This window comes from Triturus cristatus, chromosome 5_2 (assembly GCF_964204655.1).
Source record: "Triturus cristatus chromosome 5_2, aTriCri1.1, whole genome shotgun sequence".
In the NCBI taxonomy this organism is placed as follows: Eukaryota; Metazoa; Chordata; class Amphibia; order Caudata; family Salamandridae; genus Triturus; species Triturus cristatus.
Window position 1 is genome coordinate 334,378,628 of NC_140588.1, and position 11,146 is coordinate 334,389,773.

Consider the following 11,146-nt stretch of genomic DNA (forward strand, 5'->3'; position numbering starts at 1 on the left):
GAGAGCCAAATTACAGTGTGTGAGAGCGACCTTCATCAGTACTGGGCCTGTAGCTGGGATCTCCTCCTGGGGGTAGAGCATGCAAGGTGTATAGGCAAAAATGTCGATGAAAGGGTTAAAAGAGAGTAAAGAGGCAACAGTCTCACCCCACGTTACTCAGCACCCTTAAAACGTGTCAGAATTGCCTAACCATGCTTGGAAGAGAATAGCTGTCGATTCCTTTGGTCCTCTCGAGAATAGACATCAGCCAACTGTCATTATTGATGACTACGACTGCTGGTAGATCTTTCATTCATTACTCATGAAAAGGTGTTTGATGGGATTATATAGTTTTGCGGCATGGGGTGTCCCCCTATCTTACTAATAATACATACTTTCAAAGCGCAAACAAGGTTTCAAGGTGCTGGGGGCCGCAGAGGAGATTAAGTGAGCTATTGTCAAGAGTCACGTGATCTATTCGCATTAGCCCTCGAACCCCTTGCAGCATGGATCCTTAGAGATGTAATGATTTGTGGAATGCGATGGTCGGCAGACTGGGAAGATCGTATTTCCTTATATGCGGATGATATCCTTCTATATCTCACATCCCTCAAAAGATCCCCATTTGCTGTATTCGACATCCTGGCCATTTTTGGCAGATATTCTGGGTTTCGTATCAACTGGCAAAAATCTCTCCTATATGTCATCTGTGGGGGTCCTCCATCGCTACCTTGGAATTGCCCCATACCGATAGTCTCAGAAGGCTTCAAATACCTAGGCATATTCATTTCCCTTGATCCCGCTCTCCGGTATGCCCGTAACCTTGCTTCCCCCATTACAAAGACAAACGTGATATCACAAACTGGAAGTCACTCCCGCTCTCTCTATTGGGCAGGGCGGCCCTTTTTAAAAGGATGTCCCTACCCAGTTTCCTATACGCCCTACAAAACTCGGCCGACCCTATCCCAAACTCATACTTTAAAGAAATAGAAAGGCTCCAGCGGGACCTTCTCTGGGGCGGGAGACCGCGTATTGCATTGCAAAAACTCACGCTCAGTTGGTATGATGGTGGAATCTGATTACCCGACAATAAAAATACTCCTGGGCAGCACATTTTACCGCAATTAACCACAGCACTTACAGTCGCCCTGACGACCCGGGGTTCAATATGAATCGGTGGCTTCTTCCAAACGGGACCTACACCCGTTCACTATACTCCAAACCAGACCGGTACCCACTTACTGGCCCTACCAATCACACAGTTAAAACCTGGCATTCGGCAACCAAGTCGCTTGGCTGGAACAATAGGTTGAATCTCGCCACACCTTTGTGGGACTCACAAAAACTAGGAGACTTGGGAAACTCCAATGGCTTTGACAAATGGGATCTTATTGGCATCTCCCACATTAGGGACCTTTGGAATACAGAGGGCGTAAAGCCCTTCGACACCCTCCAACACCAATATGCACTGGCGGATTCGGAGCGTTTCCGATACCTGCAAGTCTGACATGCATTGCAAACAGTGTTGCCCCGTAACTCTTCTCCACCAGATATCTCCCCATTAGAGGACAGACTACTGAATGGCCATCTACCTGAAAGGGCTATCTCCCTAACTTATCGCAAACGTATTAATAATATGGAAGACCCCCTACTGTCGCTACGAGAAAAATGGACCAGAGATGGCATCGAATTAGATGATGAAAGCTGGCAAACGGCGGTCTCCTCCCCCAAAACTGTTCCTATCCCAGCACGTCTCCGACTGGTGCAACTAAAGATCCCGCACAGAATTTACATAACAGGTCCCCAATTGACACACATTGGTGGGCCAGCGGACGGTTCTTGTAGGCGGGGATACACCCAAATGGGCACGTTCATGCACATAATATGGCACTGTGAACCAATCCAGGAATATTGGTGTAAGATACACGAAGTAATGAGCGAAACGTTGGAGGTCAAAATTAAGCCAGAAGCGCCCAGATGCCTCCTTAATATCTGGGAGCCTACCGACCTCAACACTTACACCAAACAATGGGTCACACTCGGCTGCATGGTCACCAAGAGGAATATCGCTCAGCTCTGGGGGGCCTCGCACACACCCATGATTACAGATTGGAAAAAAGACCTTGATTGGTGTATGCTAAGGGAAAAGAGTGTACATGGCCCGAGGCTGCCCCCGAATATGGTCCAAGATATGGGCCCCCTGGAATGAATACCGTGGCAACAGATTAACTCCTCCCTGTAATTTTGATTGTGATGATCCCCCCTCCCCGTGATTTCCAATGAACTACTCTATTTTATCTGTATGTATATTTGATTTCAATGTAATCCCCTCTATTGACTGTTGTGGAACTGTACCTTTATGTTTGTTAAATTAAAAGATATTAAAAAAAAAAATTAAGTCACGTGATGCTGAGCTGCCACAGAGTAAGCCCCGTGCTCCGGAGGCAGCCACTCTGGCTGCTGCGCCACACCCCTCCCTCATCTTGAAATCGGACACCAGCCTGCCTTTCAGTAGCAGAGTTCAGACACTCAATGTAAAGAATTGGATAAGTCACTTCTCTTTGGCACCAGACCAATGGCCTTGTAGAACGATTCACGAGTACTCTACGGAAAACTGAAGCATGCTGGATTATGACTGAACTTTGGTTCGGGTGGACTCCGTAGACGTGTTATGTAAGCGCTGGAAGGAAATAAGGTGAATGCAGGTTTAGAACGTTGTTTTTACATGCTTAAGAATAAAGACGTGAATAACTCTGCGCCTGTGATGTAGTCATTAGAGACTGTACAGTGCTGGGGAGGACGCTATAATTTGTAAACTTTAAAGCATATTTACCGAAGTCCAACAAAACTTCTTTTATCATTTTAATGTAGCGGAATTTCTTTTGGGACACTTTCGTGCCTTGTCCCTCAACGTGTAAATACAAAGTCTACGTCACTACCGCATGGGTGTTTTCGAGTTGTGGAAACGTACAATAACCGTCACAACTTGACACTTGGCGTTGATTGTATGATGGCTCCTATAACATTTAATCTTATCTGCCATTGCAGACATAGCAACAGTAGGCATTAGGCGCACGCAGCTCTGCAACAGTACAGACATGGCTGGTATAAATGCTTGCCCGAAGAACCGCCGATCACACTGTACGCATGAGTAGAACGAGCAATTATCCAGCGGCAAGCATTTGAGACTACTAATCAAGCATTGGCATAGCCAATAGGTCTCGCCTTTATAAGTTTTTAGTTATCCAACTGTTGCAAAGGCGAGACCTATTGGCTATGCCTTCGCGGCCGAAAGTGATCGCGATCAAACATCAAAGCGGCCGTGCTACCGTGATTACAAGTAATCACGGTCAAGCGCGCGCCCGCGCACTGTAGCTCTAGGCTGGCCTGGTAGCACTTTTTGGAGCCCTCTCAACAAGTCTCGCCAGACCAGCGCATGCGCTGGGTAAGGCGAGACCTAAAAACAAAAGTGGGGTGAGGAAACGGCCGATACCGAAAACTCTCACTCAAACCTCAAAGGAAAAGCCTGCGAAAGCAACACGAACAGGTGCCTCTTGGGACAGGCAATTACTATGCTGTGCAGGGTGAACACTGCTCTGGGGACATTCTGGAAAGTGAAACAATATCGGCAGGGGAGCAGCTGTATTTTGTCGGTGTTCAGAAACTTGCGCCACGGAACTAACATCGTGCTACTGTCTGGCTCAGCTACCCCCGACCCAAAAAAACCCACAAATATCCCTCAGCCTTTATCGCAACAGGGATTTTTTTTTTTTAATCGTATGCATGTGCCACATAATCTGCATCCCTTCGATTTGAAATTATCGCACTTGTATAATTTCTGGGTGGAAGTAATTTTCACTCAATGATTCGTTTCCTCTTGTGACAATTTCAAAGAAAAAAATAAATAAACACGAGTACTAAATGGACGAACATTATTTTTTAACAGCCTCCCTCAGTCCCGCTTTGTAAGGTTGAAAGCTACCTTTCTGACCCGCCCCAAATGACTTCACCCTCTTATGGCATGCGATTAACAAAGGCCTTCCCTCCAAGAGCATGTTTGAACCATGATATCGTTGTACTACGCCCGAATCCTGCAATGTAGGCTTTCCCAGATCCATGCAGTTATTACTTCAACCCTCTGCTTTTGCTACAAGTGTATCTTCAAAGACTGGATTTCTGTTTCTTCACAAATGCATTTTACGATCACATTGGCCCAAATCAACTTGAATCAAAACAGGATTTAGGAAGGCGAAACTGGATAAGCGTCAGTGCGACTAGTGTGTCCGATGGACAAGCAGCGCACATCTTTAAGAAGACAAATTGTCACAGAACGCTACCCTCCATGGCTACGCCACCACGAGCTTCGCAGACTAGGCACAGGGTCTGAGGCGTAAGGCACCAGCGCGCGGGAAAATTCCAGAACTTAACCTAGATCGCGCGATCTGTTTTGGTCTTAGTAAACGGCCTCGCGCTGACAGATATCTGAGAGAGGGACGGGCAGCAGAGCCTGACAGAGAGACGCCATGGCGCTGTCCTGGGGTGGATGCCAGGAGTCCCAAACCCGCTGCGATTTCCGCCACAGAAATCGTCATTAGTCGCTCACCTTTTCTGGCTGGTCTCACGCTGGTGACAGGAGCTCTGAATTCTAATCCTCCGAGCCTTTTCTGGCACGACAAACAGCAGTATAGCAGCCAAGCGTTACAGCGTATGTATATTTTTTTAATTTTAAAATGGCGGTCCCAGAGCCGAGCGGGAAATGAGGTAACCAATAGCGGGAGAGGAGGAGGAGCCGCAAACCTTAGTTGCTGTAGGTAGTGATCTGTATATTTCGGGCTGCGTCACGCCGAGCCGTACTTGTACCCCGCCTTGTAGAGGAGAAAAAAATATATATATTGCGACGAGACGGAAGCTCGAATGACACTGTCACATTTTCAAAATTACTGTGACGGATGCGAGTTTGTGGCGGAAATGCATGAAACGTCCATTCATATTATTTGGGGACGTATTATGTTTGGAATTACGCAGCAAAAGTACTGCAATTTTTTGCAATGCATGCATGTATGAGTAAAATCAACTGCTATTAGCACTACTATTACGTGGTATTTTCGTACAAGGAGTACTTTACAATCCACGAGAAAGCCAACCTATCCGGCTTTTTATATAAGTGAAAGTGCACCGTTGGTGTCTTGGGTTATGTGGATGGATGAAAGTTAGAATGATTCAAGGGTGAAATAATGAGTAAATAGTAGAACGGGTGAGTGAGAGCAGTAAGAATGTTTCGAGTGGCTGAAGGGGTTCACAATTTGCTGAGCTAGTGTACAGATGAGGGCAGGCTATGCATAGCTGCCAAGGTTTCAGATTGCTATGTGTGACATAGTCTTAATTTCGGTGTAATTATGAGTGACATATGAACAATTGTGTGTGACATTTCAACGACTATGAGTGACACTTTCCCGCGAGCAAACTCAAGCAATGAGGAAAACATATAAATATCAGAAATTACACCTATTTGAGCAATGAGATTGTCTTTAGGACCATGTGTTCAAACACACGTCGTTAAGCTAAACGGGTGTGGACCAGACTGGTGATCAAAAACTCTAAAAACTGATAAAACAGACAATTGGCTTTCTCCATCTATGCAGCAAGGATCGGGAAAAACATCCCTGTATCCATCAGGAATGCCTCAACATTGCTCCAACTTCGGAAAAAGTGGTAGACGCACCTTTTTAAGGAATACGGCAGCACAATGCAGTAATATTACACATCTCCTCAAAGAACCCAGGTACCTCTCCCATCACTCGCTGACTGTACTCCTGCCTTTGACCCTGTACAGCGCTCCACTTGCCTTGGTTTGTGCTATTATAATAGCTTATACTTAAACTAATCTCCCTTCACAGACATTGCACTTCAGAGTTCACTACATGCACAGGTGCAAGAATGTAAACTTGTTGCTTTGTTATATATGGCAACTACTAACTAGAATGTTATAAGCAGAGAAGCGATGTTAAATACAATAATCAAAACATATCCTTTTTATTTAAAAAGTACCACTGTAGATCTGGATAACAATCTTGAAGTTATTTTAATATAGTAATGTTTCTTGCAGAGGCCGCCGGGCTCCCCCAAAGGGGGAGAGGGGCTCAGGGGCCGGCGCCATAACCCACGCCGCGCCAAAGGTGGGGAGAAACCGGTTCTGGGTGCCTACGGCGACCAGAGGCGGCAGGTGGGAGCCCCGGGCCATCGCGGTGGCGACAAACTCCCCCCACCTCGTCCAATGGGGGGGCGAAGCGAGGTTCGAACCCCCCAATGGGGGCGCGTTGCACAAACAGCGGGAAACGTGGGGGGGATATAAGCAGCCGCTCTCCCAGGTAGCTCCTAACTTCGTGGAGCAGGGAGAGCGGCGCACCTGGAAGAATTTTCGGTACCCACCCACCCACACCTACGAAGCAGCAGTGTCGCAGTGCTGGACAGCAACACGAGCGTTAGCGGAAAAACTGTACAATGGTTGGCTAAGGAGACACACCGACAGGGCGGTGTGTAGAAGTAGGCCCTCTCACCTTGGGATGCCGCACGGCAGGGTGAGGTGGCCGGGCCAGCGAGGAGGGTAGCAAACGGAGACGGCGCCCGCGGCCCAGACTCGGCCTGTCGGCAGAGCACAAAAGGTAGCGAGTTGGGGGCCTAACTCCGGGGGAGAAGCTACCCCTCCCTACACGCAAAGGGTGTGGGTGACCAACCAAATGGTGGTCCCAGTGGTAACAGGACAAAAGAGGACTACCAAGGACTAACAACAGAACTGGTTGGGTGAACTGGATGTACCACAATAGGAGCTGCTAATGCAATGTGGACAAGGCTCTGTGACCAAAGACATGGCAGTTCGCAAATAACCCCAATGTGACGGATAACCAGTTTGTGTGTAACCATAATAAAATCTGCGGCCAACAACGACCACAAAAAATTACCATCCTTGTTGGCTGAGTTTCTTGGGATGCCAGTGGGGCTGGGGGCTGGGGGCTAGAGAATATGTACCACCGGTTGGGCGCAGTGCGGGGGTTATAATGACTGCAGCATTGTCAATGCACTCTTAAACAAATGAAAAGGTTAAAGTACTCTTGTGCCTGAAGGAATGTCAGCTACTCTACAGACGAGAATCGGACAGATACAGCCCTGCCTGTGGTTGTTTCTCTTAGCTTTGTTTATTTGCTATCATTGTTGTTCCCAAACTCGGTTGTAACGGTGCGCCTGCCTCGAAGCCCTCGCTGCCTGTGCCCTGACTTTGCGGGCTGCCCCGGGTTCACGAAGGGGACCATCCTAAGAGGGCGGCCCCCCCTTAGTGCCACATGAGGGCACACAAGACAGCTGCCCAGTGTTTGCGACCCCCTAAGGGTTTGCATGCCCGCGTCACTTCTGGGCATGAGTGGGTGGGGGGCGAGGTACAAATACCTCTCCAGCCCACGGAGCGTCCTCTTTTGCCCACTGCCCTGACGACGTTTGCCTGCCCTGGGATCGCCCGTAAGATAACCCACCATGTTGGCATATTTGTTATGCAAACAAACCTGCAGCAATTTTCTCCACAAAGAAGGTGTCTTGTCTGTTTATTTCGCCAGGATATTGCTGTGGGGGGGGGGGGATGGGGAGTGTTGCTGATATTGGCACTAAGTTCCAGCAGTGACTAGAGGCCCTGGCTGCCTGTGCCATGACTCAGGTGTAAATGTGGTGTGTCTAAGGACCAAGCCCCATCTGACAAAGGAGGGTGGAAGCCTGGTAAACAGAATGCTTCAACACCCCCCAGAACCAGTTGAGACTGGTTCCCCCAAGCCCTGTGCCAGGGCAGGCAAAGAGAAATGCTGTATAAATATTGGGGCTGTGACCCCATGAAAGTGTGCTTCCTTGTGCTGTGTTGGGTGCTGGAACTGCTGTGCTCCAGGAGGAACTGCCACAAGGAACTGCCTCTCTGCTCGGGGGCCCTAGTGAGCTGGCCTGCCTGGGCCCCGCTCTGCTTTCTGGACTGAGCGCCTCGTGAGTGCTATATCTTTCTCCCAGGGCGGGAGAAGCGTGGTGCCCTGCAGCGCTTTGCTGCAAAGTGCTTGAGAGGGAATCCCGGCATGGGGATTCTCCCGTGGTCCAGGGGTGAGGCGGGAGCCTACCCCGCATTTTTGTGCTCCTCTGAGCGGGAGCCCACCCCGCATTTTCGTGCTCCTCTGAGCTGGAGCCCACCCCGCATGTGTGTTTATTTAAAGGCGGGAGCCTACCCCGCACTTGTGAGCTGGAGAAGAGAAGCGCGGCTGGCCAGGAAGTCAGGCATCTTGCCTGGTTGTTGGCTGGGCCGTAAAAGAAGCACCGTCCAGAAGACAGGCAGAGTTGTGCCTGGTGGTGGGCGGAAGCCTACTCCGCCTCCGTGACCGTAAGCCAAGAAATGCCACCAAGCTGTCCCCGTGTTCCAGGAAGCAGAACAAAGTCTGCCGGTGGGCGGGAGCCTACCCCGCAGTGAGGAGCCTCCCCAGGGAGACCGGAGAAGTGAGGAGAGGCCCCGGGAGCAGAGGCCTGTCAAGGCACATTGTCGGTGCCATCCTACTGCCGATAAGGAGGAGGAGAGAGACAGCCCTGGTGAGTGGGGCTCAAATTGGGCACGTTGGTGCAAGTTGCATTCTCCTTTTCCAGCTGCACCGCAAGAGCGCGGGCCGCTGCAACGTGGAGGCAATTTTGTTTTAGGAGTCCCAGAGGGGGGCTCCAGAGGCACAGTGGTGCCACAACCAATTTCCTCAGAGAGTGCGGGCAGCTGCAACGATGGGGGCATGTTTATTTTGAGAGGGCTACTTGGGATGCCCTATAATTGCAAGCCCTGACATTTGGGACAGAGGGCATTTGAGCCCCAAAGAAGGCCAGTTGGCCTGGGGTCAGTTTTGTGTCCTGGTAGGGTGCAAGGCCCAGAGATTGTGCATAATGCTTTTATGCCAAAGGTGATGTATGCACCTGGGGAATGTCACTAAGGTGCACGCCAAAATGTGATTTATGCACAATGTGTTGATGCCTAATGTCATGCTATGATGTTTATGCATAATGTGTTTCCAGAGTACAGTATTTTACCGGTAGTTATTGGTTGTGTCATTTTTAGGTCTCGCCCGAGTCAGCGCTTTAGCGCTGCTCTGGCGAGAGCTTTAGTAAACGGGCATTTGGAAGTGCAAACTAGTGCTTTTCAGGCCTCCAAATACAGTGCATGTGCGCAGGGCGCGCGCACCATTTGTCAGCCTGCCTGATCACTTTCGCGGGCGCTTTGATGTTCTCAGTGAGCCGCGCGGCCACTGAGAACATCAAAGCGGCCGCGAAAGTGATCACCATTTGCCACCCCCTCCCTTGGCAGCCCGGATTTGTAGCTCAGCGCGCTTGTAATAAAGCGGTGGGGTTTTTCGGCTCTTCATGGCCCAGCATCATGGGTGGCTTGTTTAACGTAGACACGAGAATGAAAAGAAACTGCTCCGATCGCCAACACACAGAACTAGCACATAATAAAAATGGAACAACATTGCCCTCTAGTGGCGAAATAAATACTAGACCAACCATTATTCTTCCGTTCTAAACGGCTTCCCTTGATTTGTTTCTCAGTCCTGGTGTAAATATTAGCTTTTATGGTCAGTCAGGCCAGATTCCTGAGGAGGAGGTTTGTCTGTACTTTTGTGTTTTCCTCTGAACAGACAGAAACCTCAAAATTAGTGTTTTCAGAGAAAGGCTCCTCTCCGTATCATAAGCTCATTAGGCCCAGACGTCTAGCCACCTCAATTGCTTTATTCACTCAGCTCTTCCTGTTTGAAACAAGTTCTAGGTATAGTGTTGACAATGAATGGTCGCACTTCGAGGCACCCCAGCTCCGTGACATTGCTCTTGTAGCAAAATCGAAGCCACTCGGCTACTGATGGAGATCAAGAATTAGCAATAAGACTGGCAAGGCCAATGTTCGTCATCTGCTCTAGGATAAAAGTAGGACCGATGCCCAAATGCCAGTATTTCAGCAGTAGCGGGCGTTTCACCGGTATCTAGGAAAGACACATTTCAATGAACTTCGTGTTTGCGAACTCAATAAACCGCCTTGTGTATGGGTTGATGACGGGCAGAGACACACACAGAGATGGAGACACCTTCAAATGCTCCATCAACGTGAACAGGAAAGGGACACTTTACCCCCCAAGTCTTCACAAATCTTAAAACCGTGTTAAGAATAATATTTTCTTCAACAGGTTTCGGAATATGAAGCGAAAAGTCACGAATATGAAATGCTGCAGCCTCCCGCCATTTTTAACGTGATGATGGTTACATATACCAAAAACAAAATGCTTATTTTACAGCCCTTCAATACATCACGTTTTATGAACTATTTCTTCTGAGCAGGAACCATTAAACTGTACAATTGTATTTGAATACGTGTTCTTATATTAGCACCTCATCAAAACAAATAATTTACAGCGATCTTAGTTAAATATTGTTTAAGCAGTATAAACGCTCTCGGGTCTCAAAAATACCTATGTGTCCCGTCTGCCTTTCAGAACTCACTGTTTTAAGCACCAGACCACTGTTTTCTCTTCGTGTTAGAAACTGGAATTTGCTACTGTCCCTTTTCCTTGAAACTGAAGATTATATAGTTCCCGTAGCTGATTGGTAATCTTCACCGCCGACTACCAGGCCTGTCGTAAAGCACTCCACTCACTAACAGGAAACTGAGCCCAGTATACAAGTGCATCTAGGAACAAGCATTGGCATAGCCAATAGGTCTCACCTTTGGGACCTTATAAGTGTTTAGTTATCCAGAACAATATCCTTGGTGCAACAACATCAACTGTTGCATGGCAAACACTTATAAGGTCCCAAAGGCGAGACCTATTGGCTATGCCAATGCTTGTTTACTACTTGTGCTTTGTGATGGTTCTGACAGTGGCCCGATTGGCCCTGTCATGTATATAATCCCCTGTAAATTATTACCTGGTGCCAGTTGGCACAGTGTATATGTGTGATTATGATTCTAATGTGTTTTGGATAATACAAAGGCTATTTTCGATATAACCTTGTGTGGGGATCCTTTTGTGGTGTGCCTAGTGTGTTGCGGCTGTATGTGTGTGTTGCGCAAACGCTTTACACATTGCCTCTGGGATAGCCTGACTGCTTGTGTAAGCTACCAAGG

General features: G+C 48.4%; 1 protein-coding gene across 1 annotated transcript in view; it reads right to left on the reverse strand.

Moving 5' to 3' along the window:
• Positions 1–4,739, reverse strand: part of DEK (DEK proto-oncogene) — a 262,255-nt gene extending 257,516 nt beyond the window's left edge. Inside the window, exon 1 of the mRNA XM_085607095.1 lies at positions 4,583–4,739. The gene's annotated coding sequence lies outside the window, so the exon portion shown is untranslated. The remainder of the gene's footprint in view (positions 1–4,582) is intronic.
• Positions 4,740–11,146: the final 6,407 nt, after the last annotated feature.